Consider the following 18903-nt stretch of genomic DNA (forward strand, 5'->3'; position numbering starts at 1 on the left):
TCATCAGGGGGAAATACTGCTCGTTTTTTGGCGCAATGCTACTCTTGAAAATAATGCGTAGTCATTCCAAACGAATCGTTCGAATGTAGTGCAACTGCTCTTGCAAATCATCCACGCAAACGTTCTGTTATCGATCACCACGGATTCGAGTTTACACCGGCTCCGCCGTCGATTTGCCCGGCCTATTTATCTAAACATCTGCAAATTAAAATTCTCTCCCCGTCCAACTATCCAACCAGGCGCTCGGGCAACACTCCCCAAACCCCATTTGTGTGAAACAGTGTGTAGTATGTCTTCCTTCACAATTGCGAGCGTTCCTTCCTTCGTCATACCCTCTTCCCATACCAGCCGTCGTCCTCGTCGTTTCCATCGTCCGTTATTAACCAGCGAAAGAGCGAAATCAGCGATACCACACCACCGCCGATATATGCAGCAGCAGCCTGGTGCGAGTGCTGTGTTGAAAAAAAAATTGCCGCGCCGGGCGACGGTGGCACACCACGGCGAACTTGTAGAGGACTTATGCATACGGCAAAAGGCGGCGGCAGTCCAACCATCGAACGCACAGAGTCAGTGTGCCCCGTTCTGATTTTAGCCGCTCTCGTCGTTCAGTATCAACGCAGACGCCCGAAGAAGTGGTAGTAGGTTCCGTGCGCGCTCGGTCGTGTATAGTGTGCTACAGACTTTGGAATCGCGATTTTTTGTTGACTTTTCATTACATGTTCTTCTTTCGTATCGAATTTGTTTCTTCTTTCTTTCATTCGTCGTCGACGTCGTTGTTGTTGTTATTGTTGTTGATTTAGTTAAAAAAATCGTCGGCTGGGGGGATTTCCGCCAAAAACCTTACCTACCGATCACAGACTGATAGAGAGCGTACATACAGCTTCAAGCTAGCACCAGAAGGTCGAAAAGTGCACCGCCCGGGATCCATTCTTCCCCACCTACCTCTCTGTCCGCAAGGCGCGCGCGGCCTTTCGTAATAGTGGCGCAAAACGTGCCCCCCAATCCCGCAGTATAATTGGGTTGTGTGGTGGCAGTAGAAGGATCCGACTTCGATCCGGAGTCCCAGAAAGCGGGAACGTGAAGCAAAATTCCACCGAGTCAAGTCGCTGGAAACGAGTTTCCAGTTTTCGCGGCCGGCCAGAGCTACAAGTGAGAGCAAATTTCGCGACGACGGTGCTGCGACGAGCGTCATTCACATTTCACTATTCGAAGTTGTTCGCCCCGAAAAAAAGGAGTATTTCGCGGCAGGAGCCAGTTGCAATTTTCTAGTGTTGCGTGTCGTGCATGTGTGTTGTTGAGAAGAATTTTGCACATCACTGTCACGGATTGCATTTGGAGCAGTTAAAGTTTTTTTCTGTTTGTTTTTGGTGCCTCCAAGCTGTTTGACAGATCTGTTGTGAAGTGTATGTGTGTGTGGAAAAGCTTCACCGAAAAGAAGCAAGTGCTGTGCAAGTTGTAGCATCACGCGCATCGCGACGACATAGTTTCGATTTTGCTGTAGCCGCTCGAGGAATTGTCGCCCCGAACAGTTGGATCATCGGTTGGAACACATTCAAAGTACGGTTTATTTTTGGACTCACGACCGCTAACGGCGTCGTTGCAACACCGTGCGATGCACGCGATTATCGCCACGAATAGAGGAGTGCACGGGTGATCCTAGGTTCGATTGCGAATCGGACGGCTTTTCAGGCATGTCAAGTCATCTACAGACGACGCACGTGAATATGTGGTTTAGTTGTGACTGCAAACTTTTGCGGTTGGGCGGAAGATACTGAGCTGAGTGAAATGTGGGTTGCGAGCGGACGAAATTGCCCAAAATCGGTTCTTTGAATTGAGTGGTTCTTAAACTTTATGTATTACAGCGTTCTATTATTCTACTAATTTAAATTTTGATTGTATTTTTGCTGCTGGAATTCTTTATTCTAGCTCCTGCTAAAAGCTCCTTTATTTAATAACAATAATGATGATCCCATAAAAAATATTAGAAAATTATAACACCCTAAAGGAAAACACACCCAAAACGAATCGTCGGGAGCGCAAATGCATCTGTTTTTTCACTGTTTTTTTTTGTGAGCGATAAGTTCTCAAATGATTCGTTAGTGTTCACCCAACATCATATTTATACAATACAATATCGCACCCAATAACTACACATTGTTGGCTGCACTGTACAGAGATAACTTAAATAACTCATACAAACGTGTCCATGCTGTGCAACTTATAAACGCTGTTACAATTATGAGAAGTTTACATACCTCATTCGAAGAAATAGTTACTTTGGGTCGTTATGGCCTAGGGTGTAAAAAGGCGATTTTACGAGTAGATCACGAGTGAAGTTCCGTAAGCACAGAAATTCCAATTGCTGATGGTCGTAGCGTAATGGAAACATCCATTACACTTTGCTATATCACTTCTCATGGAGAAAATTGCAATAGACTATTTTATGCTTAACCCTTTGCGACACGATTTTAAGAGCGCTAAAGGCGTTTTAACCTGGGCTTATTAGCCAGGGCAAGGTGTAAATACCTCTGTCCTGTCGATTTATCATATTCCCTTCAAACTGAAACGGTCGGTTCGGTTGTTCTCGTTTCTTCCTTCTTTAAGATTCAAAACAACTCGTTAATTAAATTATTCATTAACACATTCATGCCCATGTTGTTTGTGGACAACAACGTTTTTAAACAGCTATAACATTTGATTGAGGCGAGATTTGCTCACAAAAACAAGTAAGGCTCATTAATGTGATTATTGCCTTTAATTTGAGTATTAACAGTTACAAGGATCAGCTCTAGAACTGAAGTTATTGCAATTAGTCTGATTGAATTCCGATGGAGCAGTGCTGCCAGGGACAGTTTACGTTGACGACGGAAAATGATTTTTTTCATATATCTTCGTTATGGTGCAATATTATTGAAAACTGATAAAACTTATCAATTTAGGCTGTCGTTGGCTACGTTTTCCTCGTAATTGGACTATTGTAATTATTCTAGGAGAATTGTATTGAGCATTAGAAGGTAAAAATTGACCAGCTTCTATCACTGCCATGGAAGCACCTATCTTTATGAAAATAGGATTTTCATGTTTCTTGACCCCACCGTTTTCGAGGAAAAAATAGTTTTGAAACCCTACATGCACTAGAAAAAAGTTGGGCACGAAAGGGTTAAATGAATCATTTAATTGTCGTCTAATTTTGAAACATCTTCAAACCCAACTCTGTACAGTAGGGCTGGCCGTTTCAATATGTGCGACATATCAAAATATGCTTCAAATATTAATATTGACAAGAAAAACACTACAGAACCACTGTAGTGTTTTCCAGGATGCTTTTCAATACTGGCTGTGTAAGGGTTAGAATAGAATAGAATAACCCTTTGCGACACGATTTTATTTTTTGGTTTTGAATACTGTAATTTTTAGCTTTATATAGGTTTTCGGCGTCGTTGGTTCTGATTCTGAAGTCGAAAATGTAAAATTCAAAGTGGCGGATCCAATATGGCGACTATGCTTGACTAAATTTAATTTTTTATATTGGCCTAAAACGTCTTACAAGAGGGTTTTCGGGTCGCTGATTTTGATTTTGACGTCGAAAATGTAAAATTCAAAATGGCGGATCTAATATGGCGACTGTGCTGGCTAAATTTCATTTTTGTATATTGGCCTAAAACGTCTTACAAGGGGGTTTTCGGGGTCGCTGATTCTGATTCTGTCGTCGAAGATGTAAAATTCAAAATGACGGATCCAGTATGGCGACTGCATGACCCAAAAAAACTCCCGTAAATTGTTTTATACTGACTAACAAAACTTGCCAATTTCGTAAAAAATGATTGCCATTTTGGAGGCGCCATTTTGAATTTTCGAATAGTGACAGCAGAATCGTAATCAGCCACCCAAACACTGTCGTAAATCAAGTTTTATGCTCTTTGTAACAAAATTCGCCAATTTCGTAAAAGAAATGGCTGGTATTGTATAGCCGCCATTTCGAATTTTCAAATTCTGTTATCAGAATCGTGATCAGCGACCTCAAAAACTACATAGTCTATTTTTATGCTAGTTGAGAAGTTATACCTGTCTCTCAGAATCCTTTATAATAATAAACCTCATTTTTGCACATTTTGGTATTTTTTTTTTTTTTTGAATAAACTGACCTACGAAAAATCCTGGAAAAAATCTATTATTTAGTTCAATGTTTGAGATACTTGCACAATTTTTTTAGATCTCTAAGACTTTTATTTCAGACACAGCCGAATTTATTGTAACGGGTTAAAGAATATAACTTTAGTGAGTCATGGATTTACCTTTCGATTTCGTCTCATCGGTATCTGGCAGTATCGACTTGGCCATCAGATGAATTATGTCAAATTAATATTCCATGTGCCAGTTGTCGCATGTTCGAGTACCGACAAAAATCATTCAATAGCATAGTTAGAAAAAAAAACAGTTCTCTCGTTTGACTGAGGACAGTGAGCCTGTTGCCAGACCTATTCAATGGCACAAATATTAAACTTTAATTGCATAAGTTTAATATTTGTAATATTTGTCATGAAGTTATTACATTTATTACACAAAGTTACTTGAATAGTTGTAAAATTACTTGTGAACATCAAAGATATTTTTTACAAATAAATTTCGTTTTTTATGATATTTAAAACGAATAAGTATTTACATTCAATTAAAGAATGAATGAACGATAGTTTTATTTGACATTTTACAAGTGAATTTTAGAGACAAATGCTGTCAAATTCGAGTGACTATTATTTTTTCGGCACTGGTCTTTTAATACTTCGAACGCAAACTGTCGGCCGCACTGTATCTCGAAATAAAAGCCCAAGTTTTGAAATAGAAGCACAGGTTTCGCCACAAAATGTAGTATTAAGACAAAACAGTTAGTCGTGTAAGTACTTTATAGTCCAAGACTGCTACTTTTGACACCGTCATTCAATGTCGCTACCAAACCGTATCATTGCCCAACTCCAGCTGGTTGATAAAATACTCGATTAATGATAACGAATATTATCGTCAAGTTTGTCTCGAGACTTATCGCGTAAATTGCTCGTGACTATAATGATATGGGTAGCATGACCATACCTTGGCTGGTGCTACCGAAGGTAAGCCAACATAGACTGTTGTTCAACTGTGTTGGAGCTCTAATCAGAAGAGATTGTAATTGTTCTATACTGCGTATAATCGCCAAGTCAGTCCCATGTAAATAGGAAATTCTATAGAACATGCGACTGACTTGCGATTACGGATAGTATAGATTAATAACACTGTTTGACAAAAAAGCAACGAAAAATAGAAGAAAAAGATGCGTAGGTAATGTCAGAGACATAACCGAGGTGAAGTAAAATACAATTTAGGCTGTTAATACGAATATTGCAATTTTTACTATCTTCTGAAAGGTTGTATTGAAACCAATTATTTCGGTATTTCTAATGGAAATACCGTTTTTTGTACCGTTGCGTATACCGTTATTTCGATATTTCCATTAGAAATACCGAAATAACTGATTTTAATACAACTTTTCACAAGATAGTAAAAGTTTTAGTATTCGCATTAACAGCCTAAAGTGTATTCTACTTCACTTCGGTTGTGTTTCTGTCATTACCTACCCATCTTTTTTTCTCTGCATCGTTTCACCTGCCAACAAAAAAATACTTAATTCGGCGCCTTCTTTTCGGTCTTCTTTGGCAGCAGAATGACCTGGGTAGTAGGCAACACACTACCCTGGGAAATAGTCACGCCGGAGAGCAAATTGTTCAGCTCTTCGTCATTTCGAATGACCAGCTCCAGCTCCTTTGGCGGCAAGATATTCCAACACTGCTGCCAGGTGGCTCGGGTGCTCCGGCACCGACACGTTCGGCGTAGTGACCCTTTCTCAGCAAACGATGGATTCGATCGACAGAACGTGCAGGTGTATCCAGCACGTGTGTGACATACGAATGATGCCGCACTTGCATACGACCCCGACGATTTTGTACTCGGTTTAGTTTATGTTCGAAGCCAAAGGGACCGGTTATCGAACGAAAATAGTTTACTTCCGTCGTCAACGAGGTGGAGCTTGTATTCGAATTGTACGGATCAATCATGCAGATAATAACTGCTTTGACGAAATCCATTATTTTCGTTATTTTCTGTAATTGGACATTCCACAGAATTAGTTACAAAATTGTACATATTTCCAATCAAAAAGCGCAAAAACATTTGCTTACTTTCCTTACTTTCGATGACTTTGTGAAGTGTCCTTTATGTTACTTCAAGTGTTTTTTTTTTATTTTAGTCTAATACTATGGGATATTTGAATTCCGAGAGAACTTTTCAATTGACAAGAAAATCCATTGCAATCAAAACCACCTTTACTCAAAGATGAGTAAAATTTGTTTGTTAACTTGACATTGCTATTGGTGGAAACTCTACGTGTGTTTTATTTTTTTTTCTCATTCCATTCAGTCATTCAGCAATTGGCACATCAATAGGTTCTGGATAGTTAGTAGCCAGTTACTATACCTTTGAAGATATAATATCTTTTTGCTCGCGAAACTTATTAAAAAAAATTTACAGTGTGGCTTCAACGCGAAACGTTGAGATTACTCGAATCTATAAATATAGGGACGGTACATTTTATTTCGGCGTCAGTCATATTATCCCGACGAAAACGAGCACGTGTAGTTCCCCTTGTAATTGTTGATTGTCTTCATGGATATGCTATGGGTTTTTCAGAATAAGAAACATATTGGAGAGAATATCTGGTGAAATCAAATTTTTTTTCGGATAGGTACAGTATTAGACATTCTTTTTCCTGTGAACAGAACTAAGAACAAGTTTGCTGATTTTTTGTGGAATTATGAAAACGGGTTTCATGGGCTCAGTCGTTCATTATTCAATAAAAATCAGTATCTGGGTGCAACTCACAATTGCGGTTTCAAAAAGCGCGCGAGGCATGGTCCAAAAACTACGAGCCTCCGTCCTGTTGTAGTAAACTGAAAACAAAAATCATTATAATTGCTTAAAGATAATGAAGTACTGTACGGGCTATAATTTAGAATTAGCAAAAGTAAGTGTTTATTTATAATTTTTGGACGTGGTTCCAGTGGAAAAAATGACAAAGATCCATTTTATGATTGAAATGTAATCAATTAATCGTCAATATTTACGATGGCGCCATTATTCCACAAAAATCAACGTTTTCGCTATAAAATTATTCGTGTTATCATCGTGTTTGATGTTCGCGATCATATTTTCTTCCTTGCTTCTTGCCCTTACGGACCAAGAGTGTATCCCTTCCGTTCTTGGTAGTAGTTTCCTCACTGATGATGCTGGCTGTTGAATTTGAGCTACTTGACGCAGCTTATGCAGTTGTCAATATTGCCGGATCAGAAAGGCAACCGTTTGTGGTTCAGGTCACCGGATTGGTGATTGCTATTTGTTGATATTTATTTCCGTAGACGAGCTTTCCTCGGCGATTTCTGATCAGGGTTGGCCACAACGTGCCGTATGTTTACAGAACTGGCACGTATTAGCACAGACTAACAGACATAACAGTATGAGGAAATTCCTCCAAAAATATCGATCCACCAATTTTCACAAAACACTAACTCCACCTTTTATACACCGTCCTAAACACTCATTTGTTAGTGGGTTATTCCTCAGGCTTGAGAATAATTTTTCACTAGTGCAGAAGCAGATTGCACAACGAGTATCGTGACCGTTGTCTTTGGTGGTTTGAAAAAGACTGATTTTTAGCCATTCAAACCAATTTTGATATTTTTCAAGCCGTGAAATACGTTCTCGTATTTCACGGCTTGTATACATGTACAGTGCAACGTGAAGCATTCTGCGAACTTGCATAATACCATGAAAAGGTTTCTACCTGAGGCGTACGTCTTGACCCGAGAGCGACGGATGCCGCTTCGAACAATGCCATGGCCTGAAATTTTTTTTTCTGAGGCTCGGATCGAAAAACCCGTTTAACACAATATAGTAGACACTTATTCCTTTAAAAAAATGCAAAGAAAAAAAAAACAATGTACTTGAAAATTTTGTAATGAGAACTTCCCTTTAATGTACCAAATCACACGTTGTTTATAGACCAATACGTGGCACCGGCCAGGCCCGAACGTAGATCGTAACAGAAAAGCGAAGGAATGTTAGTCCGACACTTGCTATTACTAGAAGCCGTATACACTACTGTACATTCCACAAGTATCACGAGGATGCGATGGATTGTTCGTAGGGATTGGAGTAAAATAGATTTGCCACTATATTGACATGACGAAATCTCAAAAACTCAAATATAGCATAGTGCTGTACAGTGGCTTACTAGCCAGAACCAGGTTCCCCATTTCGCTTCGTTTCTCATCAGAAATTAAAACTTCTATACAGAGCCGTAGCGTGCGGTTGGCCAGGTTGGCCCCCATCAAGGGTGCTAGTCTCAGAGGGGCGCTGAAATCAGAACCGATTTTTTAATCTTTGTGAGGATAAATCATGAAATAAGTCAAGATAATGTGCCATTTCCAAGTGAACTGACCACTGAAAAAGAAGAGAATGTAACCACCAAAGGGTTGCAAAACTAATGCAGTCTTTGCTCGAGGAGAAACTGATTCAGGTTCTAACTACCAACTGCCGTTTCATCTGACTGATCCCCACTCGATGATCATCAGAAGTATACTCTTCCAAAAGAGCATAATGATTTGTCGTGGTGAGTGGCGTAGCTCTTTTTAGTTTTTCTGTAAGAGTGCTTAGATCGTCTTTAAAGGGGACGCTTTAGATTTCTAGGACCCTAGATTATATGGACGCTCTCATAAAAGGCATACCTATTTTTCAGCATTCTCAGTGTAAGAGTCATCCTCACGATTCTCGGTACAGCAGGCGAACAGGCAGACGATTCTTTTCGAAGAAAACGTAATTAAACACCAAATTTCACCCGAAGTGAGTTTGAAGGGACACACAATTTTGTTTTTCACTCAATGAAACGGACGGACCTTGAAACAGACAACTCCGTGCTTTAGTAGATCCGCGCACAATTTCCAATCGCTAACCCCACCGTCGATCTCAACTTTATAAGCGGACATTTAGACGCGGTAGTCCTTCATGCAAGTCTTGTCACCACTTACGTCATTTGCTAGCCTTAGACAGAATATCAAAATTCTGAATTCACCTGGACGATCTTTCGGGATATGTGTCACTGTTGAATATGTCTGCGTTAGTTCTTTTCAAATCTTTCAATATTTAGCGAATTATCTTGGTTCCTAAAGAAACTCAAATATGGTTCAATCGAGTTCAATCAATGTTTTTAAACGGGAAGTCGGAATCTGGGTCTTTTTAGGAGCGTTTATTTATGCCCGGGGCGCTACAACCCGGCGCAAAGTGAAAACTTAAAGAATACTAAGGAAGAGACAGAAATTAAGGGAGATAAAATAAATTGAAAGACAAGCTTTTTATGTGATTACCTATAAATGAGGAAACATCCGACTGCATTGTAACATTACTTACACCCTCCCAATTCACGAAAGAACTTGGTGTTATCGAACCGAAACACCTGCTCCTCGAGTTTGTGTCAGTGGAATGTTATACGACGTATGTTGTACTCACATGTGTATGAGATATTCTTTAAACCATTACATCTGTTGTCTTTCTTCGGGGGGATTTATGTTCACCGAGACGTATTCGCTGACAATAGAAGAGCGGAGCCATTTCCATGTACATACGAAATCATTGTTCAAAAGTCGAACTGAAAAGAATGACAAAGTTAATACAAAAGGGGCGCAAAAGAGAGACTTCGCCAAGGGCACCGGAAGGGCAAGCTACGGCTTTACTTTTATACTTGCCGCACGTCATACGGTTAGGAACACAAGCAGTGATTCGAATTTTTGGATTAGGCATCTACCGAGGCAGTCGAGACGTTCTGCCAGGATACTGATGAGACGAAATCGAAACGCAGTTTCAAATATGTTTTAGCTATACCATTATATTTTTTAATTTGATTGGGAGTATTGTATCCTAAACTCAAAATCCTCAAATATTTAAAAAAAATCAAGATAATATACGAACGCATCCTCTAAATATTTGATTTCTGAACTGCTCATGTGCTCACCAAATTTATGAGATTTATCAACTAACTTTGTATGTCAGATATACAAGTGTGCGCGGTTTTTTATTCTAATTACTAGAATAAGATTGAAAACAATAAGAACGAAAAAAAAACTAACTTGTCACCTCTTGCGTCAATAATCAAGCTACAATATTTTTATACTCATGAAGAAATATAGTTAACGTTACAGTAATATAGTGCACTTACTACTCCAAAGCATATACAGATACTTAATACATTGAGAATAATTAATATAATTTATTGGTGATTTAATAGACTAAACATAAACCAATGAATATATCCATAAAACATTTGTTCGTCGTGCTGATGTAACTGCCGAAAATTGGAAGTTATCATTCACTCTGACAAAACCATGCGTATTCCCCACACGCATTTTAAAATACCATTGGATTAGTATCCCAGTTGGTCAAATAAGTACAAAACCTATAACTGATTTAGTTATGGAATTTGGGTGCATTTAAATGCTAAATTTTTCAAGAAACAATTATCATGGGCAGGCTAGGCCTAATATGGATCCAATCTTTCAGTACGCCAACAAGATTCCTGATCGATTTAATGATTATCAGGCGTCTCCTCCTTTCGCTGTTCTCCATCAACATTACTGAATAAATCATCTCTAGAAACTGATTTCTACGGGTCTTTGTAGTCAAGCTCTAATGAAGAAGGAAACATTACACGGACATTGATTATTGCAAATAGAAAAAAGTATTTTTAAATAAAGCATTGTATTCAAGGTTTTGTAAAATGTAACGTTTATGCGCGATCTGTTCTGTCACTTTGCTATTCTTACAATATCCCATCTAGGATCTTACCAATTCTATCCACACTCCAACAATCCGTTCTCACCGTGTCACCGAAATCCAAAAGTTTCTATCGCGCGTTTCCCCCTTTCAAGCACGCGGCCAGTAGTGCATTATACATCGACTCAACTGAAACGATGAAATGTCAATGGAAAATTTTGTAACCACAACCAATACAATGGATGGTGGCGGCAGCGGCAGCGGCGGCGGTGGCCATCACAACCGACAAGACGGAGGAGGAGGTATCATCAGGTTCCGATAAGCGAGAGTGATTATCATTTTCCCTCTCGCCCCCGATCCTAGCCCCCGGGGGTGTGGACCAACAACCTGTTCCCCTCTCGCTCGCGCTTACGCTTACTTACGGCCATTCCGACGCGCGGGACATTACCGACACGTCGTCGTCGTGTGGTTATGTGTGCGCTATTCGGCCCCGGTTTGAATGTGTCTTTTTTGTGGATGGTCACCCCGGCTGAAGAGATGAGGTGTGGTGACGTGCGGTCAGTCACAGCACCAGCAAGAGAGAACGGTATGTTTACCTTCTGCGGCTGAATCGGGCGTGCAGTTTTGCGTGAAGACGCACACATTCTTAGCGATAGAAAGCAACGACACGACAAAATGTGCAAAGTTAGTCACGTAGATAAGTGGAAAAATACCTCTGCCGTCGTCGTTCGTCCCGCCTATCCGGTTTCGGATGAATTCTTGATCGGTAACGTGAGAGAAGTGATCGATTGCCTGCTCTTGTTTGGAAGAAGTTGTAAGATTCATCTGTAATGCTGTTTTGGAATTGTCTATGATTAGTAAGATCACAGATAACAGACGTTTAGGCTCGATTTGAATCGTGTGTAAATACCCGCTACTGAAATTCCGAATAAATAAGACGCCTGAAACACGTTTGGCAAACGTTTGTAGATGTCGCAGTGATCGATACAATGCAGTTAGAGTGCAGATGTCAAACATGTGTAGCAAACAGATGCGCAGATGGCAATAGTGAAATACGGATTTCCAACGTTTATCAATTTGAAAGTTTACACAGGTTTTTGAAGAAATTTTGCTCTAGCCTAAACGTCTGTTATCTGTGGTAAGATCTATCTAGTAATCTATCCTGTAGTAGCCAGATCCAACAAGACTTCTGATATTTGTCATGGGAATTAACAGTAACGCGCATACATAATCCAAATTGCACACAACTATAAACTGAATGAATGGCAATAATGATGAAAATGGGACTCACTCAAACTATGTTGCGTTGGTCGACTTGAAGCTGAAAGAATGTGTTTGTGACGTGTTATTTTTTGATCGTCGATTTTTTTTTTGGCTGATGAAATAACGTCACACGCATTCGCAATAGTTCGCAGCTTAAAGTGGGCGAAGAGCTAATTTGCTGAACGCGTTCGACTTAGGGGTCGCTGATTCGTGAGTCGAACCGTATGATTCATGCAGACATAAACGTGATTGAATTTCGATACAGTGAATTAGTGGGAATTACTGACGATGAGTCAATGTTGTTTTGCTGAGTCGAAAACAAGACAATGGTCACAGGAATTGGTTAACGCCTCGCTGTGCTGAATTGTGTCATTATTTCGTCGAAAAAGTGTTCTTAGTGTCAAAAGGAAAGTAGAACTTGTCTCAATATTGTCGATAAAATCAGCGGCAAATTTTGTGGAAATATAGTATCTAAAATCCGTAAAGAAGATTTTATTGTCCTTGTCTTGCGTTTTATGTGTCAATTAGCATTAAAAAATTGTGAAATTACTGATCCGTTTCCTTCACACAATGTTCCAATCTTAAACACACTAACCAACGAAAGCACTGAGTAAAACAGCCAGCCAGGAAGTCTTCATCCGACCATGTCTCGGTTTCGCAGAGAAACTATTTCCAAGTTCTGCCTGCGTTTCTGTCTTTTTGCGAGCGCGTGCGTGTGTGTGTGCGAGAGTTTGTGTAAATGTTTATATCTCGATTTACTGAACGCATCACCAAGCTAAACACGTGCTTTGCACATACGAACCTGCGGCAACCTTGCCGTTACTTGTGTTTGCGATCTCGTAAGTGACGTAGTCCGTCTGAACAGGTCTACACTCAAACCTGAACGACCTCCACTCCTCTGCTAGCCTGGTATCGCGATGAACCTGCATTGGAATGTCACTTGGTCGGCTTGATTACGATGATTATGACTATATGATGGTCAGTGGCGTCGCAAGCGATGATCACCAGGAGAGTAGGTCAAGAATCTATCATTGACAGCACTTGCTTAAATCATCATGAAAAACGCAAAAATCTTTGTTCCAAACTGTACAATTTTAAATCTCTTTTTACTTCTTTCGATTGAAAACGGAAAATACTTGAATCTTTTGCACAACCGCTAGAATTACTCAGGGCAGCCACTTGTGACCTTTTACCTTACCATAGTACATGAACAAAAGTTTCTTCATTTTCCATCGCTACTCACAGCCTCCTTTACTACGGTCATCGCCGTCCCTGGTGACGCCACCGTGCATATATACCGCCATTCCAACGGTTTCGTATTCGCAATCGTACAACTCACAGCTCGCGGAATGTGAAACCGTCCGGAGCTGGGAGATCAATCAATCTTTCCGGATGGGGCAATTGGGTGGCCGGGTCGAGTTGTGCTTATTTTTTTGTTGTTGTTACTTGTAGCTTTATTTGCCTCCGAGATCGACCATAAAGAAAACATGTTCCACGTTGCTTTCTTCGACGATGCCAACCCCCGCGGCCACACCTACCTCCGCCTTTTTCGTCACGTGTAAAATTAGCCGTTCATTGAGATAGAGAGACGTGAGCAGATCGCGCGTAGAGGCAATCGACGAGGCTAAAAATAGAATTGCAAACACATTCAAAGACGACTTTGTGGTGAAAGACATAAATTGGAGACACCCATTATGTAGGCATCGTGTGGCTGCAATTGTACATTTTGCGCGCGCATACACACACACGATCACCATTAAACCATAAACCGTCATGGGGGCAATTTGAAACGGAGATGCGCATTGGAGTGCGGTGAACTTTTTTTTGTTTACGCCTCCATGGTTTCACGTTTATCGCACTTTTTTGCGATTGGGAGATTATGGATCGTCGTGGCTGGTTTGACCGCACCAGACGGGCAGATCTAGATTGCCGTGCACCGGCTTATGGCACACATTGCGCCGATCCGATCGGATCCGAAGCTGTGTCCAGCGATAAGGAAACGAAAGGAAATGGTATGATGTGGGTAATTCGGAATCGATTAGAAAACTTTCACTATGGAAATGAATCGATTGTATGGTTTTAATTGTATTAATTTGTGGCTACAGTTTACCGCAGAAATGGATGGAAAAGTTTGGACATTTGGGGGCTTTCCTTCGCGAAATTTGTTGCGCGAGACTACGGATATCATAATGGAAATAGGATAGACACAGAATGCATTTTGTACAGGGGGAATAGATAGAATATTCGCATTATTGTTGTGAATCTTCAAATAAACTCGTGGAATTAAGAAATTGGACACAAGACCCATATATATTATTTTGTTCAATTCCTATAAACTATTAGTATTAGTATTTCATTGAATAGTTATGCGTTACAATACTAAACCGAACAAAAGAAGTAGTAGATATCACTGTGTCCTATCTACGTTAATATTTTCAAAACTAACGCTTATCAATCCAGAAAAGATACGCTCGGATAGGCATCTCCTCTTAATACATTTATTGTATGAATGTTCTAGTTTATTATCCGAAAAGGAGCGAAAATCTCCTTTTTTAGTCCAATACAACAAATTGCTTGCCAAACGAAGTATTTTTATGGAAAAAAATTCATTCAATATTATCCCTACAGTCTTCCGTTTCATCTGTAAACATTTCAAAAAATTGTAAAAGTTTCTAATAAATTGAAAGTTTTATAAAATATTATTATAAAATTCCAAAACTGTGTGAATTTCTCAGAATTCAGTACATTACAGAGTTAATGTAACGCGTCAAATCGATGTATTTTCGTCATCTGTTTATTGTCTGTGGTCCATATCAGTAAGCCGAAGCTATTTGTGATACGCTATCTTTTACAAAGTTGAAAGCATTCCAGGTAACTGCGTACTATCTCTCTATCACCGGACTGTACCAGTCATCGGCAGTCAGTCAGTTAGCCATTCAGTCAGATAGTCAACAGTTGGTGGGGTTTGTTATCACAGACAACCCGCAGTCAATTTGCGGTTACGAGTATCGTAAGACATATTTCTTCATACGCTTCAACGTAGATACCTTGCAGTATTGTAAAGAACTTGAATTAGTTATGGGATTTGCTTTTCCACTTCGTCTCATCAGAATCGGACACAAACTTAGTGCCTGGACTAAACTAGCACCGAAACGGGGCCACAATTCCTGAGCAAAACCTTAGGCAATCGTGATGTCTCGCAAGAAAAGGAGTTCTGTTAAGCTGATGAGAACTAATGAAATAGAACCTGGCAGAACCAGGCTTAGCAAGCCAACGATGAACTATGCTCTATTACTCCCTAAGGAGAAAATTTAGGTAAAAACTATTTTTCTCCACTAAGGAGAAAACTGTGTAAAATATTGCACAGTCGCCATCTTGTGACAAAATTTCTTGAAAAATTCTTTTTTATATACTTTACAACTCGTATAATTAATTCCCTTTTACAATCTCGATTTACCTGTTTATTGTTTCGAGAAAAAATACCAAAATATGACTATTTTTTCGTGACCTACAGTGATGTAACCCCCTAACCCTTTCATGCCCAACTTTTTTCTAGTGCATGTAGGGTTTCAAAACTATTTTTCCTTCAAAACTGTAGGGTCCAAAAATAAGAAAAGCGTTTTTTCATAAAGATAGGTGCTTCCTTTGCAGTGCTAGAAGCTGCTCAATTTTTACCTTCCAATGCTCAATATAATTCTCCTAGAATATTTACAATAGTCCAATAACGTGGAAAATGTAGTTAAAGACAGTTTAACTGCATAAGTTTTATCAGTTTTCAATAATATTGCAACATAACGAAGATATGTGCAGGCTTCTTTTTCTTGTAGTTAGAATAATAATATAGTACGCGCATTTTCAGTACAGTTAATGCCTATTTTGGGCCGCTCAAAATTATTTCATTTTCTCGTCGCGAAAACAATTGATAGTTTTTTAGTTGTAGCTACAGTTTGTTTACCACACTTATTTTTTTTAATTTTACTAGTTTAAATTTCGCAAAAATAATATTTCAATTAAGTATATTTCTGGACATTTTTGGATTATTCCCTCTTATTTTGTCGGATAGTCGTTTCCTGTCAGTTGAACGCAAGCTCCAAGCAATTTTGAATCAATTACCAATTCCTACTAACAATCTCCCTCCTCCCGTAACACGTTTGGAATGCGCAATAGTATATACGGCCTCTAGCAAAAACAAGTGTCCCACTAACACTCCATCCCTTTCCAGCTGTGATCTCCGTTCAGTTTTGGTCGCTGCCTTTATTGATCAAAAAACAACTTGGGGTTACCAGGAGTTGTACATTGAAGGATGATTTTTTTTGTTTCGATTACGGATGTTTGAACTTTTGGTTCATTCGCCTCTTTTCGGGTTAAGGAAATCTCTTTTAGACAAATTTAACCCTATGTGTGGGGTTGGGAATCGAACCGAGCTGCACACCAGGCAAATGATTTACCAACTATGCTATGCCCACCCCTAAAGGATAATTTGTTTCTCTTTGGCATTATCATTTATTGATCCTCTGTGCAATTTCAGCTAGTATCGATCAATAATCAAGTATTCCAATCCTGTGTCATTTTCTGTAGCGACCGGAAGTCAGGTATGCAGCACGCGTTTCTTCAAATAAGGTATAAAAAAGTTTTTGCAAATATTTCTTGACATAAATATCATAATTGGCAGTACCAGTTGTCATGAGATTTTTGTTTTTCATCCCACATATACAAAGCGCCTGCCAAAGCAAGTATTTTTTTCGGAAGTATTCATAAATTTTTCTGCTTTAAATTATCTTGAACGTTTTCTTTTCCGGTAGCTGTGTAAAACAATTGATCTGAGAGTCGCATGACATTCGAATTGACGTAAATGAAAAAAATGAGAGATGTTAACTGTTCTTAAATTCTCCAAATTCAGCTCGACCAGACATTTTTTTAGATAAAGTATTCAAAAGTGTCAAAGAACTTGTTTTTGCGAACATCTTTACTGAAGACCAAAAATCTACTGTTTTTCAAAAAAATGTCGAAAACTATTGTTTTTCAAAAATTGTCAAATATCTTCGAAAATACTCCAGATAAGAAAAATTATGCATTTATAAAAACTCGTAGGAATGATAGTAGAAAAGATATTTAAAAAAAATATTTCTGGGTCATCCAAATATAACGAGCAATAACTTCATGAGCATTTAAAGAAGAGACTACACAACTTTTCCAAAGACGTTAGATCATTTCCTTCACTAAACAAAAATTCAGTTGAAAAATCTCACTTATAGAAGGATTAATCTCGAAAATAATAGCAGCAAATGATAAACCTTGCTATTTTAATAAGTAGTCCAAAAACACTATTTACGTAAACTCACCCGTTTTCCCGTTAAAAACTAATTACCATTTGAAACACTTCATTTTTCAAAAAATTCCAAATTTGCTTTGAAAGATAAGCCATTGTTGTAATATAGAAAGTTTTGGATTTTGATAATTTAAAGCTTTCTATTGAACATCTCGAACTTGTCAGAATATTTCAAAAATTATATTACTGAAATGGCTTTAATAGGATTATCCACAAACAACCAGCAATAATGTCGAAGATATTAAAGATAAAGACTCGGTGTCTTCAGTAAAGTTGTTGGCAAAGGCTTGCTCTACAACTTTACCGAAGACAAAATTTTAATTAATAAAGTTGGTAAATATATCTTACCTTTAGGGAGATTAATCGTTAAATAACAACGCCATATGAAAAGGCTTATGGTGTCGACAAATTCATCTGAAGACGTCATTGTTCCAAATTTAACGCTTTAGGCGTAATTAATAGATCGCACGATTTTGGAGAAATAAACCAATTTGCGATCATACAAAACGGATCTAAAAATAACGGATTTTAAAAATTTATTCGGGCGTTCAACAACAAAAATTATGTGGTATGCGATTCTAGCGACGAGAATATGTGATGTTTTCATCTTAGTAAGAATTGAGATCCTATGCAGTAGGATAATACAAAATATCTAGATTCGGCTGCGTGATTTTGTCCTTTTTTTGGTCGAATGCCGATTACATATACATATCAATCAACCACATAAGTATGTATCAATGTTTGGTTGCATTTTTCGCTCTCAACCAATCATGTTACGAATAACTTAATGTTTCAACCAGTACCAACATTTTAGTCACTTTCTATGGTTGGTTTTCAAAACACAAGATTTGGTGTGCGATAAAAGAGCAGAGAAACTCAAACTGTAATCAGCTTGTGTTCAACAACCAAAGTTAGCGATACAAATAACCAGTGCACATTGATACGTGATCGTCCTGTAATCAAACTGTACATCGCGAGAAACCACGCACAGAAACCATTTAGAACAATTTATTTACGGCCATCCGATACGCCACACAGTCAGTAATGCCGCCAATTGAACAAAAAAAAAAACCGGTCGACAAATTTGTGACTGCAGTTCAGATAATAATGAAAGCAGCAAATGCTGCACTCGGTACCTCCATATCAAAAGCCAGAAACATGAGCGTGAAAGTTAATGCCAACGACTGTGGGCTCACACTTGTGTTGTGACTCGTAAGTTGAAGAAACAAGGAAGAACCACTGAATCAGAAATCTTACCCCACTAAACGATGAAAGAGATTAATTTACTCACAAGTTGATGATTTGGCAAGGCATTTGCAGTTACGGAAGCAAAACTAACATTTGCAACATTATGAATGTACTACTTTTCATCGTGGCGTTTATAGATGCAAATATTGTCATTAATTTAATCAAGTAGAGGTTGCTGGCTGCTCTAGTCTAACTTAGTTAGATACCATTTCAAT

At 38.8% G+C, this 18903-nt stretch overlaps 1 protein-coding gene across 2 annotated transcripts in view; it reads left to right on the forward strand.

Annotated features, from left to right (window-relative positions):
• The first annotated feature begins 613 nt into the window (after nucleotides 1–613).
• The window catches only part of LOC131684831 (glycogen synthase kinase-3 beta-like), a 99272-nt gene continuing 80982 nt past the window's right edge, over nucleotides 614–18903 (forward strand). The window contains exon 1 of one of the 2 annotated variants that reach the window (XM_058968032.1): nucleotides 614–1557. The gene's annotated coding sequence lies outside the window, so the exon portion shown is untranslated. The remainder of the gene's footprint in view (nucleotides 1558–18903) is intronic. The other variant, XM_058968034.1, reaches the window with a different exon arrangement.

Source organism: Topomyia yanbarensis, chromosome 2, assembly GCF_030247195.1.
Source record: "Topomyia yanbarensis strain Yona2022 chromosome 2, ASM3024719v1, whole genome shotgun sequence".
Taxonomy (NCBI): domain Eukaryota; kingdom Metazoa; phylum Arthropoda; class Insecta; order Diptera; family Culicidae; genus Topomyia; species Topomyia yanbarensis.